The 21,244-nt window shown below is 43.2% G+C and overlaps 1 long non-coding RNA gene across 6 annotated transcripts in view; it reads right to left on the bottom strand.

Moving 5' to 3' along the window:
- The window catches only part of LOC105474968 (uncharacterized), a 244,328-nt gene that overhangs the window by 115,108 nt on the left and 107,976 nt on the right, over positions 1-21,244 (bottom strand). Inside the window, exon 6 of one of the 6 annotated variants that reach the window (XR_003016448.2) lies at positions 9,513-12,897. The exons of the other annotated variants lie outside the window; for them this stretch is intronic. This is a non-coding gene — a long non-coding RNA (uncharacterized lncRNA). Of the gene's footprint in view, positions 1-9,512; positions 12,898-21,244 lie in introns of those variants that run through there. 6 annotated transcript variants of the gene reach the window in all.

Below are 21,244 nucleotides of genomic sequence, written 5' to 3'. Positions count from 1 at the left end.
ACTAGGGAGCCAGGCCATAAAGAAAGTGAAAAGAAAAACAAAATAAAGATATTAGTGGCTGCACACACAGCGGAGACGCTTTGCATTTTGAGTCTAGGCAAGCTAACTGTCTACACCCTCAGAGGAACAAACCAGAATTCATAGTCATTTCAGTGTAGTACTTAAAATGTCCAGTTTTCAAACACAAATTATAAGACATGCAAAAAGAAAATAAAAGTATAACCCATACTCAGGGAAGAAAAACAAAAACCAATCAATATAAAGTGAGTCCCAGAAGGGCCAGAAGTTGAACTTAAGAGACAAAGATTTTTGTAAAAAGCTCTTGTAAACATGCTCAACAATTCAAAAGAAAATACGTCCAAAGGATTAGAGTAAATGTGCTAAACATGACTGAATAGGTAGAGAACAAAATATTGGAAGCTATATAATAGAACCAAACAGAAATTCTAGAACTGGAAAGTAAAATAACTGAAATAAAGATTTCACTAGATGGGCTCAGCAGCAGCTATGAGGTAGCAGAAGAAAAAAAAATCAGTGAACTTAAAGAAAGATAAGTAGAAAATATTCAATCCAAAGAACAGAGAGAAGAAAGACAAAGAAAAATGAATAGAGCCTCAGAGACTGCAGATCAATGTTAGACATACCAGCATACATGTACTTAGCCTCACGGACTGCAGATCAATGTTAGACATACCAACATACATGTACTTAGAGCCCCAGAAATACAGGAGAAAAGAAGGGGAAAAAATTATTTGAAGAAATAGTGTACAAAAACTTCCCAGATTTGGTGAAAGACACTAACTTACAGATCCAAGAAACTCACCAACCCCAAGTAAGATGAACAATAAGAGAGCCACAATTGGACACATTATAGTCAAACTGCTGGAAACCAAAGTTAAAGAGAAAATCTCAAAAGCAGCAAGAGAAAAATAACATATCACATATAGAGAAACAAAGATACAATGTAAAGGTAATTTCTCACCAGAAACAATGTGGCCAACAGACATGACATATTCAAGTGCAAAAAGAATAAAACTATCAACCAAGAAGTCTATATTCAGTTAAACTATCATACAAATATGGTAATGAAATTAAAACTTTTCTAGATATGAAAAAATAGATAGAGGCCAGGCGTGGTCACTCACGCCTATAATCCCAACATGTTGGGAGGCTGAGGCAGGCAGATCACTTGAGGTCAGGAGTTCAAGACCATCCTGGCCAACATGGCAAAATCCCATCTCTACTAAAAGATACAAAAATTAGCCAGGCATGGTGGCATGCACCTGTAATCCCAGCTACTCGAGAGGCTGAGGCAGGAGAATAGATTGAACCTGAGAGGCGGAGGTTGCAGTGAGCTGAGATCACGTCACCGTACACCAGCCTAGGTGACAGAGCACGAGTCCATATTTAAAAAAAAAAAAAAAAAAACAGAGTTTGTTGCTATTAGAACTTCACTACAAGCAATGATAAAAGAATGCCTGTGGACTGAAGGAAAATGACACCAGATAGTAACTCAGATCCACAGGAAACAATAAAACACACCAGAAATGGTAAATACGAGTTATAATCTGCATAAATATACAAGAATATAAACTTTTCTTTTTATCTCTGAATTTCTTTTAAAGAGTGTTTAAAGCAAAAAAAAATACTGTGTTGTTGGATTTTAACATATAGGAATGTGTGTGTGCATGTGTGTGCATATGTGTGTATGTATATACATATGTGTATTATATATATTTTAATTCTAATTGTATACATATAGATTTTATACATATATACATCATGCACATATATGTTATACATACATATGTATATGTAGATGTGTGTATGTATCAACAACAGCACAAAGAAAGAGAGGAGAAAATGAAGCTGTACCAGTGCAAAGTGCCTGACTTACCAGAAGAACGTCAGTATCAACTTGAAGTAGATCGTGATAAGTTTAAAATACTTATATAATCCCTAGAACAACTATAAATAATTTTTAAAGCACACAAAGAAATATAGCTAAGAAATCAATAGAGATATAAAAATGCTCTACTTAAATATTAACACAAAAGAAGGAAGAACAAGAGAGCAAAATGACATACATGAATCTAAGCATATCAATTTTACATTAAATATAAATTTATATGCCACTCCAATCAAAAGGCAAAGATTTTGAGACTAGCTCTAACTGTATGCTTTCTACATAAGACATTTTAAATGAAAGCTACAAAGACAGTAAAAGTGAAAAGATATGCAAACTGTACATATGAGAGCAGTAGATTGGTTATGTTAATATCACACAGTTTTAAGCTAAAGAATATTACTCAAGACAGAGAGGTACATTTCATAATGATAAAATGTCCAAAGTAGTAGAAATATATAATAATTTAGGCATATATGCACCTAACAATAGAGCTCCAAATACAGGAAGCAAAACTGACAGAATCAAAAGAAGAAATAGACTAGTTATAGCTAGATGTTTCACCACTCCTCCCTCCATAATTCATAAATCAAGTAGATAGAACACCAGCAAGAACATAGAGCAACACTGTCAAACAGTTGACATCTGGAAAGCACTCCACTCAACAACAGCAAAATACACATTCTTTTCAAACACATAGGGAACACTCTCCAGGATAGACCACATCCTGGGATCGAGCAAGTCTCTATACATTTAAAGAGACTGAAATCATGAAGAGCATGTTCTCTGAGCACAGCAGAATAAAATTTTAAATTAAAACAGAAAAAATATTCTGGTAAATCCCCAAATATGTGGAAACTATACACACAATGCTTATACATAATCAACAGGTCAAAAGAGACATCATAAGGAAAATATATCTTGAACAAAATGCAAATGAAAACACAACATACGAAAATTTGTGAGACATAGCTAAAGTAGTATGCTTACTGCTAACAGCCTATGTTAGAAAATAGGAAAGTCTATAGTCAATGATATGAAATGCCATTTTAAGAAGCTAGGAAAAGGTCTAATTAAACCCGAAGTAAGAAGGAAAGAGATCATCAAGATAGTGTAGATATCAATGAAATGGACAACAGGCAAGCAATAGTTAAAAATCAATGAAGCCAAGAAATGGTTCTTAGAAAGATCAATAAAATTTACAAACCTTTACCTAAGTTGATGAAATCATATACATACGTTATCGCTGAATGTGGAAAATGGAAACAGTTTTGGCAATTTCTTATTAAGTTAAACATACACTTACCAACAAACCCATCAATCCCACTTCTAGGCATCTACCCAAGAAAAATGAAGAAATACGCCCACATTAAAACTTCTATGTGAATGTTCATAATAGCATCATTTATAATAGCCAAAAACTGGAAAGAACCCAAATGTCCATCAACTGGTGAGTAAACAAAATGTAGTATAACCATGCAATGAAATATTATTCAGCAATAAAAACAACTAAACTCTTAACATACGCAGCAGCGTGGGTGACTCTACCACATCATGCCCCAGAGGGAAGCCAGTCATAGGAGACTCCATACCGTATGATTCCCTTTACATGAAATTCCGGGAAAGGTGAAGCTATCGAGGGAGAAAGCAGGTCAGTGATTGCCAGAGGCTGGGGTAGGAGCTGGAATTACCTGCAAAGGGACAGGAGGGAATTTGGGGGGTGATGGAAGTATTCTAAAATGTTATTGTGGTGGTAGTTGCAGGACTTCACATTTATCAGAACCCAATGAATAGTACACTCTAATGGAGTGAGGTGCATTTTAGGTAAATTATACATCAATAAAGCTATGGTCTGTGTGTGTGTGTGTGTGTGTGTGTGTGTGTGTGTGTGTGTGTGTGTTCACGTGTGTGTTCACGTGTGTGGGGGGAAAACCCCACATTGCTTACTTAGTGAAGGACACTTGTGCTGCAAACCCAGGGCCTCTGCATCCTGGCCCTGTGTGGTCCTGTCTCACTCACCTGCTTACCCATTTTTGTCTTCCACAGACCCATTCATTTGGTAACCGCAGACATCTTACACTTTTCAACCCCAAATGATGTGCATTTCTGATCCAGTGACTTCAAATCCCATTCCACCGTCTCTACCCATTCAAACCCCAGGACTTTGTCAAGACCATTCCGATTTTTTGTCCTGTGTTCCATGTCCGGCCTTCCGATGCTCCTCACCCTCCCATCCACCTCTGCTCTCGGACCTTCCAGAGCGTGCAACAGCGTTTCCCTCCTTTGAATGTCAAGGACAACCTGCACTGACTGTGTTGCTCCTCACTGTGCACCGCGTGCCATTGCTGTTTGTGTTGATGTGTTGGATTTCCCTTGCAGAGGGCTTGCTAAAGTAATTATTGTCATGTTCCACATACATACACTATCACACGAGTTTGCAGACAGAAGACACTTAATAAGTATTTGTGAACAAGCTTTTGGGTATGCCGGCTGCATTACCTCCTTCCTTCAGGGTGCTTTTCCATCCTCCCAAAGTGTAGAGTGTTTCCTGTCTCTCCTGGTCCCACATATTCTAATAGCTCAGAGCTGAGGACTTTCAACTTCTAACAAGATTAGAAGGGTCTTGAAGTGCAGGGCAGGCTTTAATGTGTGGCCCTGCTAACTCCCAGAGGCGGTCTTCAAGATGAAATAGACGTATCGCATCGAGTGAAACAGTTGTTATGCTCGCCTCAAACAAGCAGGACATAGATGGAAGAGAGAATACAGAAGCTGTTTCCCAGCCATGCCAAATCTCTCCACTGCGCCTCGCTTACATCAATTTCATTTCGGTTTGAATCCCAGATGTTTTCCCCAAATTAACACTTTTTTGTTTCTATTACATTGGCTTTCCCAAGAAATCATTCACAGGGCATTATTTTTATTAAGACAATTAAAGGAAAAGATTAACTTGCCCAGATGCTTGGGTGGGACAGTGAGGTCTGGAAAGTTGAAAAGTGAGTTTGACAGTTTGATTCCCTCAGGCGACCGATGCTCTCTAAGGGGCCTTATAATTATTAACGCTTGTTCTTCCCCCACATAAGCCTTCAAGAACAACGTGAATCACGGGCAGGGGAAGGCAGTGGCTGTTTGGGGTTTCCTGAGTCCCTGAGGGAGAGGCGCCCTTCCCAGAACAAACCAGTGGGGTCCAGAGCTATGTCAGATAAGGGAAGGCAACAGAAACTCCACAATGCGAGAAGAGTCAGTCAGGATCAAAGCAAGAGTGTTCTTTTGTACCCGAGAGACATTTCCCCCAGACCCCTAGGGAAGAAGACCTGGGAACTCACACTCCATCCCACAGTCGGTATTCCCACAGGCTGTCGTGCGGACTGTCTCACAGCTGGGGACACAAGCTCTGGAGGCCATCGTCTGGCTCAAATCCTAGCTCCTATACTTCCCATCTGTATAACCTCAGGAAGGCACTCGGTCTTGACTCAGTTTCCCTCTAAGAAATGGGGACAATGACCGCGCTTAACCCCACTGACGGCTGTCAGTCTTGCAACCATCTTAGACCAGTGCCCGGCACAAAGTCGGCACTCCATAAATGCCACATGCTAACGCTGCCATTATTGCTGTTAATGCTCACATTAGTGCTTTCCATTCTCACTGCACTGCGCAGGCTCACCCAGCCTCGTCAGGACCTTCGGCACCAGCAGGAGGTTCCACGCAGACAATGCCGGGCGCAGCTGCAGGCAGCACCCACACTGGAGGGGCCCATGGGGCTTTTTCTATGAAGATTCTGCTGCACAGACCTGGAGAGGCCGGAGAAGCCGAACTCCATCGAGAATGTTGTTTTCACAAAAGCCGTTTGCCTTCACATTGGTTTGCAGCACATGACACTAATTCATTCAAGGTCAGAGCGACCAGACTCTCAACCCTTATTTTCGTTTGCTTGTTTTGCTTTTTTCTTTTTTTCTTTTTCCTGCATTATCCATTTTGTTTACATTTCTGTTGGACATGACCTTAGGTTGACTATCATTTCAGTCATGATACTGAGCATCTAAAGTCCACAATCCTTTTTTAAAATCATTTCTACTCATTCGCTTTTCCTTACAACTCCACAGCCCACCCGCAGGGTTCTCCAACCGAAACCCTTCCTGGCCTCCTCCATCCTAACAAAACCTGAGTCAAACACGAAAGGAAGGTAGTAGGTGAAGCTAAGGGGAGTGATTTGCGTCCGTTCCATAAATCAAGACTGTCGCCTTTTGAAAAGGGGACGTGTCGCGCATCTGACGGCCTGATCTTTCAAGGACAGCGTGTTTCCAGGAAATTCTGAGCGCATATGCAGGAAGCAGTCATCGTTTTCCTCCTGTCCAGCCTCCCACCTATTCCTCCTCCTCTAACTGCCTCCCTTGCTTCCACACCAGAGGTTCAACCCCTCCTCACCATCCCTGCCGAGGGAGGCTGTGTAGGAGGCTATGAGGGAGGCACATGAGAGAGGCTATGCACGGCAGGCCCATGAGGGAGGCTGTGTGAGGGAGGCTGTGTGGGAGGCTTTGTGGTAGGCTGTGTGAGGGAGGCTGTGTGAGGGAGGCTGTGTCAGGGAGGCTGAGGGAGGCTGTGTGAGGGAGGCTGTGTGGGAGGCTGTGAAGGAGGCTATGTGAGGGAGGCATGTGAGGGAAGCCTGTGAGGGAGGCTGTGTGAGGGAGGCTGTGTGAAGGAGGCATGTGAGAGAGGCTGTGCTGTGTACCAGAGGCCCATGAGGAAGGCTATGTGGGAGACTCTGAGGAAGGCCTGTGAGGGAGGCTGTGTGAAGGAGGCTTTGTGAGGGAGGTCTGTGAGGGAGGCGTGTAAGGGAAGCTGTGTATTGGAGGCCCATGAGCGAGGCTGTGTGAGGGAGGCTCGCCAACAAGCACACCTCTGAAGGACTCTGCCTGTGGGGCAGGCAGGAGGCCATGTCCTGGTGATGGCCACCATCACCACATTCATGGCAGTGTATTCACAATGGCCACATGTCTGTCAGCAGAGGAACACATGGGCAAATGGTGGCTCTCCACACCAACCATCTCAGACATCAATAACAGAATATTTTATGAATGTAATGGCCTGGTGGACATCCCAGAGGGACTTCAGAGCCATAATGAGTTCTTGGATTAAAATGACTAGCAAAAATGGACTTCAGATGAAATACTCGTTGTAGTTAAGTAAATTAACAAAATTTAATTAACTTTGAATACACAATGACACTGAACAATATCAAAAATATACACTAAGCTGAGGAGAAAGATAAAAGCCTCTGTGCATATTTAAAATGGCCACCTTTCTGACCCATACCTCATCCACACACGCGGGCTCCATCCCCGCCTCTGGAGTATGGGCAGGGCCTATGACTGCTGGGCAGACAAGAGGAGACAGAAGTGACGGCCCAGGTCTGAGCCCAGGCGTTGGGATGACGGCAGCGTCCACCTCCTTCTCACAAAATCCTTGCTCTAAGGGAGGCCAGACACCATGTGAGACCCTTGGCCACCCAGAGACCACCATGTGAGGAGAAGCCCCTGCCAGCCAAGTGGACAGGCTGTCTGGAGGGAGCAAAGCCCCTGGCCAACCCCAACTCTTCCAGTCACCCCACCCTAGAGGCCAGAGAGGCAACTGACGAAGCTTCTAAGATGTTCCAGCGCCCAAAGTTGCAACTCAAGAGGAACCAAGAGCCAACAGGCATGAGAGAGGCTCCACGAGGGACCCCAGTGAAGCCACCCCTGACCCATCCAGCTACTCAAGCCACCCCATTAACCACAGGGCAGACACCAACCAGCCCTGCTGCACCCACCTGGACACCTGGACACCTGGACACCTGGATGCCTGGACACCTGGATGCCTGGCTTACAGCACCGTGAGTATGATAGGGTTGTCATTTGATGCCACTGGTGTTGAGGTTATCACACATCAAGAGAAAAGCAGAACAGATCAAATCTGGGCTACAGAGTTTCTACATAGAGGGGTGTGTTCGGATTCAGATGTGCACAGTAGGCCCGCTGTTTTTCGGATGTGCACGGTAGACGCGCTATTTTGCCTACGTGGCAGGCATTCAGTGTCCTTGTGCAGGGATGATGATGGCCAGTGGAGATCAAGGGAGGTGTCAATCTCTCCAACGTAAGTGTCCTTTGAGAAGACAGATGGTTGGTAAATGCAAAGCTGATTGCTCATCAGGTTCCTGGTGTTTTTATGTATGAGGTCCCCTTCGTTTCTGTTTCTCTGTCTGTTTGCCTGTTTGTTTTTGGCCCAACACTGAAAAACAGATTGTTGAGCAATAAGCAGAAGAAGATAAATGTGTCTAATATTTTTCTTACAAATATTTTCTAATCATCTCACCTGCATAGTTACTTTCCCAAAACACCTGTTAGCCTCTCACAGATCACTCCCCTCTGTGAAGCTTGGTTTGGGAAATGCTGCACTTAGGTGGTCAGAGGAATTAAAGATCCAGTAAGAAAGGCATGGAGTGCTCGGAGAGATGATGCTTAGTGAGGAGGAAACTCAGAAATGCTTCAGAGAACAAAACCAAGGAGGATGTCACCAGAAGAACTACAAGGACAGCACAGTAAGGACCAGAACAATATCACAGTGAGGCCCTGGGGGACATCGCACTCAAGACTTCGGAAGAAAACACAGTAAGGGCCTACGAGGACATCACAGTAAGCCTAGGAGGACCTCAAGCAAGGACCTAGGAGGCCATCACAGCAAGGACCTAGGAGGACATCACAGCAAGGACCTAGGAGGACTTCATAGCAAGGACCTAGGAGGCCATCACAGCAAGGACCTAGGAGGACTTCATAGCAAGGACCTAGGAGGCCATCACAGCAAGGACCTAGGAGGACTTCATAGCAAGGACCTAGGAGGACTTCATAGCAAGGACCTAGGAGGACATCACAGCAAGGACCTAGGAGGACTTCATAGCAAGGACCTAGGAGGACATCACAGCAAGGACCTAGGAGGACTTCATAGCAAGGACCTAGGAGAACACAGGAAGGACCTAGGAGGACTTCATAGCAAGGACCTAGGAGAACACAGGAAGGACCTAGGAGGACTTCATAGCAAGGACCTAGGAGAACACAGGAAGGACCTAGGAGGACTTCATAGCAAGGACCTAGGAGGACTTCACAGCAAGGACCTAGGAGGACTTCATAGCAAGGACCTAGGAGGCCATCACAGCAAGGACCTAGGAGGACTTCACAGCAAGGACCTAGGAGGACTTCATAGCAAGGACCTAGGAGGACATCACAGCAAGGACCTAGGAGGACTTCATAGCAAGGACCTAGGAGGACATCACAGCAAGGACCTAGGAGGACTTCATAGCAAGGACCTAGGAGGACATCACAGCAAGGACCTAGGAGGACTTCATAGCAAGGACCTAGGAGAACACAGGAAGGACCTAGGAGGACTTCATAGCAAGGACCTAGGAGAACACAGGAAGGACCTAGGAGGACTTCATAGCAAGGACCTAGGAGAACACAGGAAGGACCTAGGAGGACTTCATAGCAAGGACCTAGGAGGACATCACAGCAAGGACCTAGGAGGACTTCATAGCAAGGACCTAGGAGGCCATCACAGCAAGGACCTAGGAGGACTTCACAGCAAGGACCTAGGAGGACTTCATAGCAAGGACCTAGGAGGACATCACAGCAAGGACCTAGGAGGACTTCATAGCAAGGACCTAGGAGGACATCACAGCAAGGACCTAGGAGGACTTCATAGCAAGGACCTAGGAGAACACAGGAAGGACCTAGGAGGACTTCATAGCAAGGACCTAGGAGAACACAGGAAGGACCTAGGAGCACATCATAGCAAGGGCCTAGGAGGATGCCACAGTGAGGTCCTAAAAGGACAATATGGTAAGGACTTGGAGAACACTGTGGGAAGGACTTATGCAGCAAAGAGTATGATGAGAAAAGAACAAAACAACAAACACATCACAATTAAGCACTATTGATCACTTAGTTCATGTCAGTGAACTGTGTAAGCCCGTTCCATACACCATTTCAAGGGACAATCATGGAATAACATTCCCATTTTACAGATAAGGCAAGGAAGACTTAGAGTATGGTTTCACTTGAGTCTAGGCCCATAGGCCCCTCCTAACCTTCAAGCCCAGTGATGAAGAAGCGGAGGGCGAGTGGCAGGAGGGGCTGACTTTTCCAAAACAAAATTTGTGTGTGTGACAGTTCTCTCTGGATCTACAGAAAAATAAAGGGATGAGACAGGAGGATGAGGGTGCCTCCAGTGTGGCCTGCAAAGATGAGCTCCAACATAAATCACACACAATTCGGGGGAAGAGATCACTCAAGTATCCTAATGACAACAATACGGGGAAAAGTGTCAATGCATTTGCTATTTACATTAATAATGTCCACTGATAAATTTCCTTGTGTTGTCACAAAGAAAAGGATGTTTCTACAAATTTGTCTTATTAGATTTCCATCGTAAATGCAAGCTTTACCCCTTTTTTCTCCTTCCCCATCTCATTTGTGCTTTGAATTATTTGAAATGTGCTCCATTATGCTAACTTTTTTTTAATCTGATGCCTTCGCCGGGCCTCTTTGCTTTCCATATTGAGTAGATGTATTTTTAGCCTTCTAATGCTACTGATTTCATTACTTTTAATTTAAGGATCTGTACTTGACATTTTTTGACCTTATGTTCAAAACCAAAGTCTTCATTTGTTCACCTTAAAAAAAAAAATCATAGCAGAGTTTTCTTTGATTATTGGCCAAATCATGTGACTAACGAAAAACCAGATGTCAGACACAAAGCTACTAAATATCAAATAGGTTATCAAACAAGAGGAAAATGCAAAGATATGAAGGTTAATGCAATCCTATCTTTAGACAAACTCATTTTTTCCACCCTAGTTAGAGACAAAAATGTCAATCTAATAGTAGAAATACATCAAGAGTGTTTATTATCTGCCTGATCCTAGGGCTATATATAAAAGTAATTCTGTGACCTTGTAAAGTGTCTTGACAGCAGTAAATCATTATGTTAGGAAGTGGAATTGCATTCTCTGTGTTGTTAATTATTGTATCCATTCAAGACAGCTTATCAAGAAATAGGGACAGAAACTCAAATAAAGTCTATTGGGTCCCTCATGGGATGTCTATTTACCACGCACCTGGAGTTGTTAAGTTCGTGCCTTCTTGATGTGATATCAAACATACCTTATCCTTTCAGCAGCACTAACTTTCAAAGAAACCAACAATCATAAAGATTTTTTAAAGTATTTTTTTATCTCTAGAAATAAAGATGAGAAAAGTCCACAAACAAATTCATTACTTTAGAAAAGACTTTCAAATAAAAATCCTTCCAGGAGTAATAAGTGCTATAAAGGTCAAGAAATTATATTGTGGGAAATTAGTAAATATGCAAAATATTGATTAAAGAAAATTGCATCAAATCTCCCAAGAATGTATTGAATCCTGGTAGAGTTTGAGTAACAATGACAGTTTTTTTTATAATAACGTTCGCAGAAAGTTAGAATTTCTAAGAAATGAAAATGACACCTTGCATCAGTTTGCTTTTTATTTTCAAAGCGCTTCCTCATGAAACAGATGGTAATTGTATTAACTGTATTATTTCCTCAAGAAACAGGTGGCAATTGTATTAATAAAATTGAAACGATTAATATTGTAGTGTGCTTGGAACAATATATGGCCTATGGTAAGTGCTCGATAAATGTTAGTTATTTACATGTATCTTTAAAATTTCAAATGCCTTCAAACATATTATCTCATTTGACCTTCAGGCGACCTCTCTGGGTTGGTGAAGTACTCGATGCATCCTTTTCACCCACATCTCTTGGTGTCTCTTCTGTGCCAGACCCATGAGACATGACCCTGAGCAGTGGTCTCCTGAAAGATGACTGTGCAAAGAAACAATCACAGAAATAATGCAGCAAATGAAAGGCTTATTCTAGGAGGGGAAAGGGGCTTCCTGTGATCGGCGACTGGTGAGGGCCCTTTCAACGACGACGCCATCTTGAAGCAGACACAGGGCGAACCGGAAGCACAGCCGGCAGCATCACCGGATGTCGAGTTTTTAATGACGTCTTGTGTTGCAAGGTGCGTGTGCCACGAGCTATGATCTCTGCATTTTTGGGCCCTCGTTGGGCTCTCGAGGGGGACCCGTGGGTGGCCTAAGAGCAAAAATAATGCCTTGTGCTACGGAAGCAGGCTGTGGGCAGGCGGGCTCTGCCCGCCATCAGCATTTCTTGGCATCACGACTTGCGTCTGAGGACTAGGTAGACATGGAACCTTGCAAATGAGGCAGCCCCGCTGATCCAGGGGCACAGGTCCTGCAAGACCTTGACAGATCTCTCCAGGATTTGTTTCCTCTCCTCCAGGAGGCAGAATGTCCAATTTATAACTGTAACCCGAACCCCCGCAAATACGAATTCCAGTGCCAAAATGAATAAAGCTGAATGTAAGCGCTTTAATTTTTTCTATGACCAGAAAATGCTCACCACTTTTTCCCTACCCAGTTCTAGAGGCGATAAACGCCGTGCAGTTTCTAGGACTTGATTCTTCAGTGCCGTGTACTTCCTATTAATTCGTTCATTTATATTTGTCCTGCTCAGGCTACATCATAAATAGTCATAAGAATCATAATATCCTCGGATAGCACCAGGCACCATAGTCAGCATAGACTTGAGGCTTAATTAACTTGAGCAAATTGGATGGAAGAGCAGAGAAAAATGAGAAAGATGTGAAAATGATGGAAGAGGCGACAGGAACAGACGACAGGAAGCTCCAGCCTCCTCCTGAAAGCTGGAGCAGGAGAGACGGCAGGAAACACAAGCTTGAGCCAGAAGGCAGAACTCAACCCAGGAGCCTCCTGCCGGAAGTTGTGAGATTTCTTTAATCAGGGTGACTTCCCACAAATGTATTTCCTGCCTGATCCCGCTGTCTGTGTCCTTGTAGTGTGAGTGGCAGAATCCCTTGAAGAAGACCGAGCCAGTGACTTCGTTTCTGAAATAAAAGGCAGGAAGTGAGGGAGCCAGTGGCCACCAGGCAGCCAACCCAGAAAGAAAAATCTCCAAGAGTGGGAACAGGTGAGGGTAGTGTTAAAGAACAGAGAGCAGGCCACATGCACTTCACAACACCGTCAGCAATGACAGCGACAACGTGTACTGTGCTGACCATACTCCAAAGGAAACACCGTGCAACCTCCCTTGGTGGAAGGTGTCTCCCGGGTCATACTCCCAAGCCCAAACAGGCGGCCAGGGGGTTCTCTCTGCTCTATTCTCCACAACTCACCTCTACAGGAAGAACTTGCATGGAAATATTCTGTGTTCTGGCAGGGCGCGGTGGTGCACGCCTGTAACCCCAATGCTTTGGGAGGCTGAGACAGGAGGATTGCTTGAGCCCAGGAGTTTGAGATCAGCCTGGGCAACATGGCAAAACCCTGCCTCTAAAAAAAAAAAAAAAAAAAAAAAAAAAATATATATATATATATATATATATATATATATATGTATGTATATGAAAATTAGCTGGGCATAGTGGTGTGCACCTGTGGTCCCAGCTACTTGGGAGGCTGAGGTGAGAGGATCACTTGAGCCCAGAAGGTTGAGGCTGCAGTGAGCCATGATCACACCACTGCACACCGGCCTGGGTGACAGAGCAAGACCCCGTCTCCAAAAAAAATACTCTTTACCAGATGCTCCTTGGTTCATATTTTTTGGCTAACGTATAATGTTCTTTTTTATTCATCTTTATTAGGGCTGGGATACCACTGACTTCTACTTATAGAGAATGTAGAATTCAAATAAGCAAGTATTTCAATTAAACATAAATTTGGGGGACCTCTGTTTTTATTAGAAAGAGGTAAGCCTCTGCTCCACAAAGTCTGTTACCTATTGCATTTTTGTTTTTCTTTCTATCTGAGTTAATCATCATCATCATGATAATTAGCATTTATCAAGTGTGTTTGCCACATTTCGAGCTGCGAGCTGCCTGTGCCCATCTCGTGGAGCCCTGGAGCTTTTATTCTCTCCACCTTCCATTCAGGTAAACTGAGGCTTCGAGGTTTGTCTCATTTATTTCCTTAGTGCCTGAGGGAGGACTCTGTCCCCATTGGCCAGCCCACCCCAAGCATACTTGGTTTGGGCGAACTCACAGACAAAATGAAATTTGCTTCCAGAATCATGACCCAGGCAAACCGCAAGATTCTCGGTCACACAAGAAAGACAGGACTTTGCTCACCGGCTGGTGTTTCCTATCACAAAAATAACAGCAGAGTTCATAAATCTGACAAAGTTTTACAACTGACGAAGAAAAAAAATCAGGTTCCTGGTTGGTCACCCCTCGGCTCCAGCAGATGTAGGGGCTGGAGCACTCCCTGTGTTTGGTTCAACAAGGCTGATGTCTGGCTCCCGTGCTGGGACTGGACTCCGCCGTCAGCTCCTTAGGACCTGGCAGCTTCCCCTCTTGGTGTTTTATAAAAATTAGAGTAATTTAAATCTCCAGTAGGCTGTGGTGTTCCATGAGTTCTTAAAGATGATTACACTAGTTTACTAGTTAAATCTTTACATTAAAAACTGTGTTTCCAGCTAAAGGAAGTTTTGATAATTTCCTTTATTAATAAAATATCTAGTTATTAATAAAAGAAGTTATTAATAACTAGATCCATAGATCTTTTCCCCTCAAAATTCTGACTCCTAAGAACAAAATAAGTATTATTCTAATTACCCACTGTTGCTCTCAATTGCCATGTGGCAGGCCACACAAGTGGATTTTCAATTCACAGGCTCTTTGCTGATGCTAATTTTGTGTCCCAATTTCATCTCCTTCATAGAATATTAATAATTCCATTTGTGTTTCAGAATAGCTTTACAATTCTATTTTTTAGAAGCCCTGATATTACACATACTTTTGCAAAATCTAAACAAGAGATTGAAGGATGGTATAACTTGTTTCTAGAAACTTTCTTGTCAGCACCATAAGAAAGGTAAAAAAATAAAAATAAAACAGAAAGGCAGCTTACCCTGAAGTTATGGGGAAGACATAAGTACTGGGAAGGATCCTCAGTGTGTGAGAAAATCAGAAAAAGAATTATGAGGCTGGGCATCGTGGCTCACGCCTGTAATCCCAGCACTTTGGGAGGCCAAGGCAGGTGGATCACCTGAGGTCAGGAGTTTGAGACCAGCCTGACTGACATGGTGAAACCCCATCTCTACTAAAAATACAAAAATTAGCCAGGTGTAGTAGCGGGCGCCTGTAATCCCAGCTACTCAGGAGGCTGAGGCAGGAGAATCACTTGAACCTGGGAGGTGGAGGTTGCAGTGAGCCAAGATTGTGTCACTGCACTCCAACCTGGGTGACAGAGCGAGACTCCGTCTCAAAAAAAAAAAAAGGAATTATGAGGGAGATAAGCAAGAATCATTAACCTTGGATTATGCCCAAAAATAGGCTTCTTAAAGGGACTTTACAGACCATCCCGTCCAACAATTTTGAAAGTAAGCGTCATGAGACATTAGACTCCACAAACATCAAAGGATACCATAGTCACTCACTCACTCAAGAGACGTCGGGGATCAACAGACAAATAATTTTGAAAAATTCTGAGCTTAACCAAACTATACAGGCTTCTCTATTTCTGGACATTTAAAGACATTGTGATTCTCCAAGAGGAAGATAAAATGTTCAGCATTTCCCAAGTCTGTCTGATCATGAGACTCTTTTTCCATGGAACATCTTACAGGCTAATGTTGCAAAGAAGACACGTGGGAACCAGTCGACAGATCTGCTCCTTTATATCGAGAGTGAGGAAATAGGGACCAGGGATAACCAGTGGTCCCAGGATTGAAACTCAGGTCTCCACCTTCCCCCTCACCCTCCATGAACAGTCTAGCTTCCTGAGTCCATTTGGCTTCCTTCTACCTTATAATTAGCTCAGCCCTGCTTGGCATAGCCCCTTTCAGGCTGCAATCCAATGCCACACAGGTACTCAGTAAACGAGAAAACCCTTCTTGTCATTTTCAAATAATGAAAACAGCTCATGTTTGTTGGGCACCTACTATGTGCCAGGCACTATACTAAACATTTCACCCACATTGTCTCATTTAATGATCTCAACAAGCTATGAGAGGGGCCCTATTGGTATCCCCATTTCCCATTTGAGGAAATGGAGCCTTAAGATTGCTGGTCAGTTGGGAAGCTGTGGACAATACTCAAACCCAACCCAAGTACTCAGTCCCCACACGCAAATGTGCGGCTGTCTCTACCACTCAGTGCTCAGTAAATGTTAATGATGACAGATGGTGAGTGACACAGGATAAAACGTCAGGAAAAGGTGTTGCAAAACAAGGAAAAGATTGGCCACAGCTTAGAGGTTGTGTTGGTTTTCCATTTAAGTGTGCTGTTGGGCTGAGCTATTCATTAAAAGACCTTGGTCTTGTCCTGAATCTTGCATTTCTACCTGGCCAGGCTGCTCTTCCTCTGAAACTCTGCCAGTGGGAGGGTTCCACAGAGACTTTCGTCCCCTGTCCTTAATGCCTCTGATTTTTAAACTGAGGTCAAATTCTTCAAGGAAGTAAAGACTGCAAAATATTTCTCAGAAGAACGGCGATGAGAGAAGCCAGGTGCCTTATGCCACATTTTGTCATTAAAAAGGCTTAGGTTTTTCTTTTAAGAATGACACTAATCAAAATTACTTATAAGATTGGAGTTCCTCTCCCATTCTTTGCTCACTATTCAAAAATGAAAAGAAGGGTTTTCTCACTTACTGAGCAATACTTATGAGCTGTACCTAGCACATACTCAGATCAGCATGGAGACTTTCTGGCACATAAAAAGTGCATATGGAACTAACTCTTGCCTTTTGGGGGCTGATAGTTCACTTGCAGAGATACGACACCCCGAACATTTAAAAAATGCAGAATTTGAGGTGTGCAAGATTTCATAAGGCAAAATTTTATGGTAAATGTCACATTTCTGAGTTAAAGTGAAGGACTTGTGTTCAAGTTGGGGAGACCATTGTGGGCTAGTGTGATTGGAGGCTTTCTCTGGATGGAAGCAAAACTGGAGAAGCTCTAGAAGGATGAACCTGAACAAAAGTGTTGAGGAGCTCTGTCGCCACCTGTCACACCCAGATGGTTTGTTCAGGGTAACAGGAATCAGACCATGCTGTGAGCCATCATCCATGAAGCTGTGGTTTTTCCCTTGGCTTCCATTTTTGTGCCCCTCCAGCATGGGGGATCATTTTCTGTGAGGCAATGTGTGGGCTACCCGAGTCCCCCAACACACAGGCATCTCTTAAACACACACCATCTCCATTACAGTGACAGCTAATGTGAGAAACTCCACTTTCTTTATCGCTAAGAAATATCATCTTCAAATAAAAATAATCCCTGAAGTTAGAATAGTACTTTCAGTCTGTCAAAGGGATTCCATATCTGTTTTTTCATATTCTCATGAAATTCTTCTAAGACAGGAAACACAAATATTATTATCATCATTTAGCAAGTAACAGGAAAAAAATGAGGCCCAGTGAATTTGTCCAAAGTCACAATATCAGACACAGAATCGAAACCAAAATGAAGTGATCAATCAACCCCAGGGTGCAATGGGCAAAACGTGAATATAGACTGAGTATGGGATGGTAATTGTGAATTTTGTTTGACGTATGTATTAGTCCATTCTCGTGCTGCTAATAAAGACATATGCAAGACTGGGCAATTTATAAAGGAAAGATATCTAATTGACTCACAGTTCAGCATGGCTAGGAGGCCTCAGGAAACTTACAATCATAGTGGAAGGGGAAGCAAACATGTCCTCCTTCACGTGGCGGCAGCAAGGAGAAGTGCAGAGTGAAGGGGGAAAAGCCCCTTATAAAACCATCAGACCTCATGAGAACTCACTCACTCTCATGAGAACAGCATGAGGGTATCCGCCACCATGATTCAATTCCCTCCCACCAGGTCCCTCCCATGACATGGGAGCATTATGAGAACTACAATTCAAGATGATATTTGGGTGGGGACACAAAGCCAAACCATATCAGTGTGATAGTGGCATTGTGTTTACATTGGAAGGCTTCCTGATTTTGGAAAGGTAAATGCTGCAGCTCTACAGGACCAGGTGCCCTGACATCTATAACATCCTTAATTCATCTTAGATGCTTCAGCAAAAATGCCACGGCAACAAGTTACCAACTACTGAGGTATGCAGCAGCTAGATGTGGGTTTCCATTGTCCTATTCCTCTTTTTTCACCCTTGAGCACGTTCATGCAGAAGAAAAAGATAAAGTAGCCCATCCATGATGCTTAGCACACACCCACAGGTACCAGGATATGTAAATGATGAGAGTAGACCCCGAGCTCCGCTGCAATTAATTGTGTATGCAAGAGTGGCAAGAGGGGACATGCATACACCTTAATTTCTTAATTATTAATAACGAAGGAGAAACTAAGAGCAATTCCACTTGAGTCCAGATATGCAGAGTCTCCTTGCTGATCAGTTTCTAAACTGCGTCAGCCACTGCCTTGAGGGAGCAACAGCTTCAAGCCAGACAAAGGCCTGCCCTTGAGAATGACATTTCAAAAAGCCCTCAGAAGGCTCTAAGGCAAATAGCGCCATCCACAAGCACGGCCGCTGGCCAGCCTTGTCCCTGGCTGCAGGCTCAGCCTGGTCTTCTTGTTGCATACTTTCATTTTTAACCTCAGATTGACCTGCAGCCTCCACGGCTGTCCCTCAACTCCAGGTCCCCCACCGCATGATCTGCTTCAAGGTGCTACTAGTCTCCCACCTCCTGACCAAGCCCAGAAGTTTTGGCTTGTTTTGGCTTCCCATCTCCCTCCTAGCTTGCACCAATTCAACCTTGTTATCTGGCTCACAAAAATGACTAACTAGAAAAGTCCATGCTACACAGGTTGAAAGGGCTGGAATATATTCTAGGAAATTAATTTCATGGACAGTTTAAAATTCTGCAATTTATTTCAAAACATACTCAGCAAGTTTATTTTGACATGATATTATTGCATACTAAAAGCAAAAAGTGAAAACATATGCATGTACCTGTGTGTTTGCAAGGTGTGTGTTCATGTTTAGTACATGCTAGGCAGTAGATGTTGTGTAAAGTGTGTATATAGTACAAGCTGTGTGTTCATTTGTGTGTTAAGGGCCATGTTGTTCCCCTCACAATAACTAGGCTTTTCCCCTTTCCCCACTAGGACTAGATTGACGTGTTTGAGATAACAACCTGAAAAATTAGGATTAGAAGTATTTTGCTTACTTATAATATAGTGACAGATAAAGAGACCCATTGCCCTGTTTTTACTGGTTTAAAATGAAAAATACATTTATAAACCTATATATGGTTCTATTTTTAAATAGTAATTTAAAATGGCAATAATAAATGACCTAAGACTGATTTTTCACAAAATGTGATTAAGTACAAGTCCATATTATGTGCTGCCTGATGTGACTTAGTCACTAAAAAATACTAAGTTTAAAAATACTAAGCCCCACAGAGGTCTCTGGCTGTAATGCTCACTGTATGTTACTAGTGCCAGATATATCATAGATAGTTGTTGGATGAATGATTAAATGAACCAACCTGAGTAGCTCCCAAAGATGGCATCTATCCAGCAACCATGTGACATGCCATTCTCCCTGTTAGCTGGCTCCTGTAAGATAATGCATTCATTTGCTAGAACTGCCATAATGAAGTTCCATAGACTGGGCTCTCAAACAACAGATATTTATTTTCTCACAGTTCTGGGGGCTGGAATTCCGAGATCAAGGTGTCAGTGGGGCTGGTTCCTTACAAGCCTCCTTCTTTGGCTTGTAGGTGGCTGTCCTCTCCCTGTGTCCTCCCATAGTCATCCTTATGCATGTCTGTGTCCTAATCTCCTCTTCTTATAAGGACACCCATCAGATTGGATTAGGGCCCATCCCAGTGACTTCACTTTAACTTAGTTATCTTTTTAGGGACCCGTCTCCAAACACAGTCACCTTCTGAAGTCCTAGGGATTAGGACTTCAACATATGAATTTTATGGGGGCATGACTTAGCCCATAATAGGTGAATATGGACAAATTGAACTCATCTCCATTTAGAGAGGTAAAAAGAGACACAGTTCTGGATATTTGGAGTAGGGTTTGAACCATATACAAGTACAGGAATAGTTCGCTATCCATCAGATTAATAACGAAAGTGGAAAAACAGAGAAGAATTTATTAATAGTTGTAATTGCAGCCTGCTCTGCCTTGGATGGATTGGGCCATGTAACCACCAAGACGTGGAAGAGGACCAACATGGCGAGATGTGGAAACAGATTCTGCTATGCCAGCACAGCAGGAGAGGCCCACGTGGGACAGCAAGAGATCAGAGACTGGGGCCTACTACTTAGATAGGGAGTCTCAGCTGAGAAATGATAGGGTTTCTGTAGAAAACTGTACGATCCATAGTTAGCATCTACATGATTTTGTACGTGTGCTCCTTACTTCCACAGGGAACCCATATCCTTCCCAGTGGGCAGAAGTATCTCCTCTTTTATCTCCACTTTATCTGCACCTGACTCTGTGAACTTCTTTATCTTTCTGTATTAGTCATCTCAGGCTGCCACAGTGAAGTAGCCCAGACTGGGTGGATGACACAGCAGATGTTTACTTTCTCACAGTCCTGGGGGCTGGAAGTCCAAGTGCCAGGGTTGGTTCCTGGTGAGGGCTCTCCTCCTGGCTTGCAGACGGCCGCCTTCTTGCTGTGTCTTCACCTGGCAGGGAGAGCTCTGGTATCTCCTCCTCTTGCTAGAAGGGACTAGTCCTGTCAGATCAAGGCTCACTCTGATGACATAATTTAACCTTTATCACCTCCTCACAGGCCTCATCTCCAAACACAGTCACACTGGGGATTAGGGAAACAACATAGGAATCTGGTTGGGGGGGCGCAAACATTCCATCCATAACATGTTCCCCAAATAACATAGACAAGCCTCAGTCCATGCCTTCCAAAATGTGCATGAAACTACAGCTGCTCCAGCCTAACCAGATGGCATTTCCCTTTTTTGAAGGATGGGAGCAGCAGCCCATGTGAATGAATGATGTGGGGGCTCAGGCACATTAGAATATAAGGAGGGGAAAACATGGGAAGGGGGTGGCTCTCCCCAGCCCCACATTCATTTATATGTATGAAAAATCAATAATTTTTAAAATTTTGTTTAAGTAGCAGGTTGAATTTACTCCTTCTTCTTACTAAAAGTCATTATAAGAGACCCTTTCCTATCTAATTGCTTATAAGTTTATGAGAGAACTAAAAATCTCTCGATATTTCCAAGGTAAACTATGATTTTAATTATCATTTCTCATAATAATTA

This window comes from Macaca nemestrina, chromosome 4, assembly GCF_043159975.1.
Source record: "Macaca nemestrina isolate mMacNem1 chromosome 4, mMacNem.hap1, whole genome shotgun sequence".
In the NCBI taxonomy this organism is placed as follows: Eukaryota; Metazoa; Chordata; class Mammalia; order Primates; family Cercopithecidae; genus Macaca; species Macaca nemestrina.
Note: the sequence above shows the minus strand (reverse complement) of the source record. Positions and strands in the feature narration are given on the sequence as shown.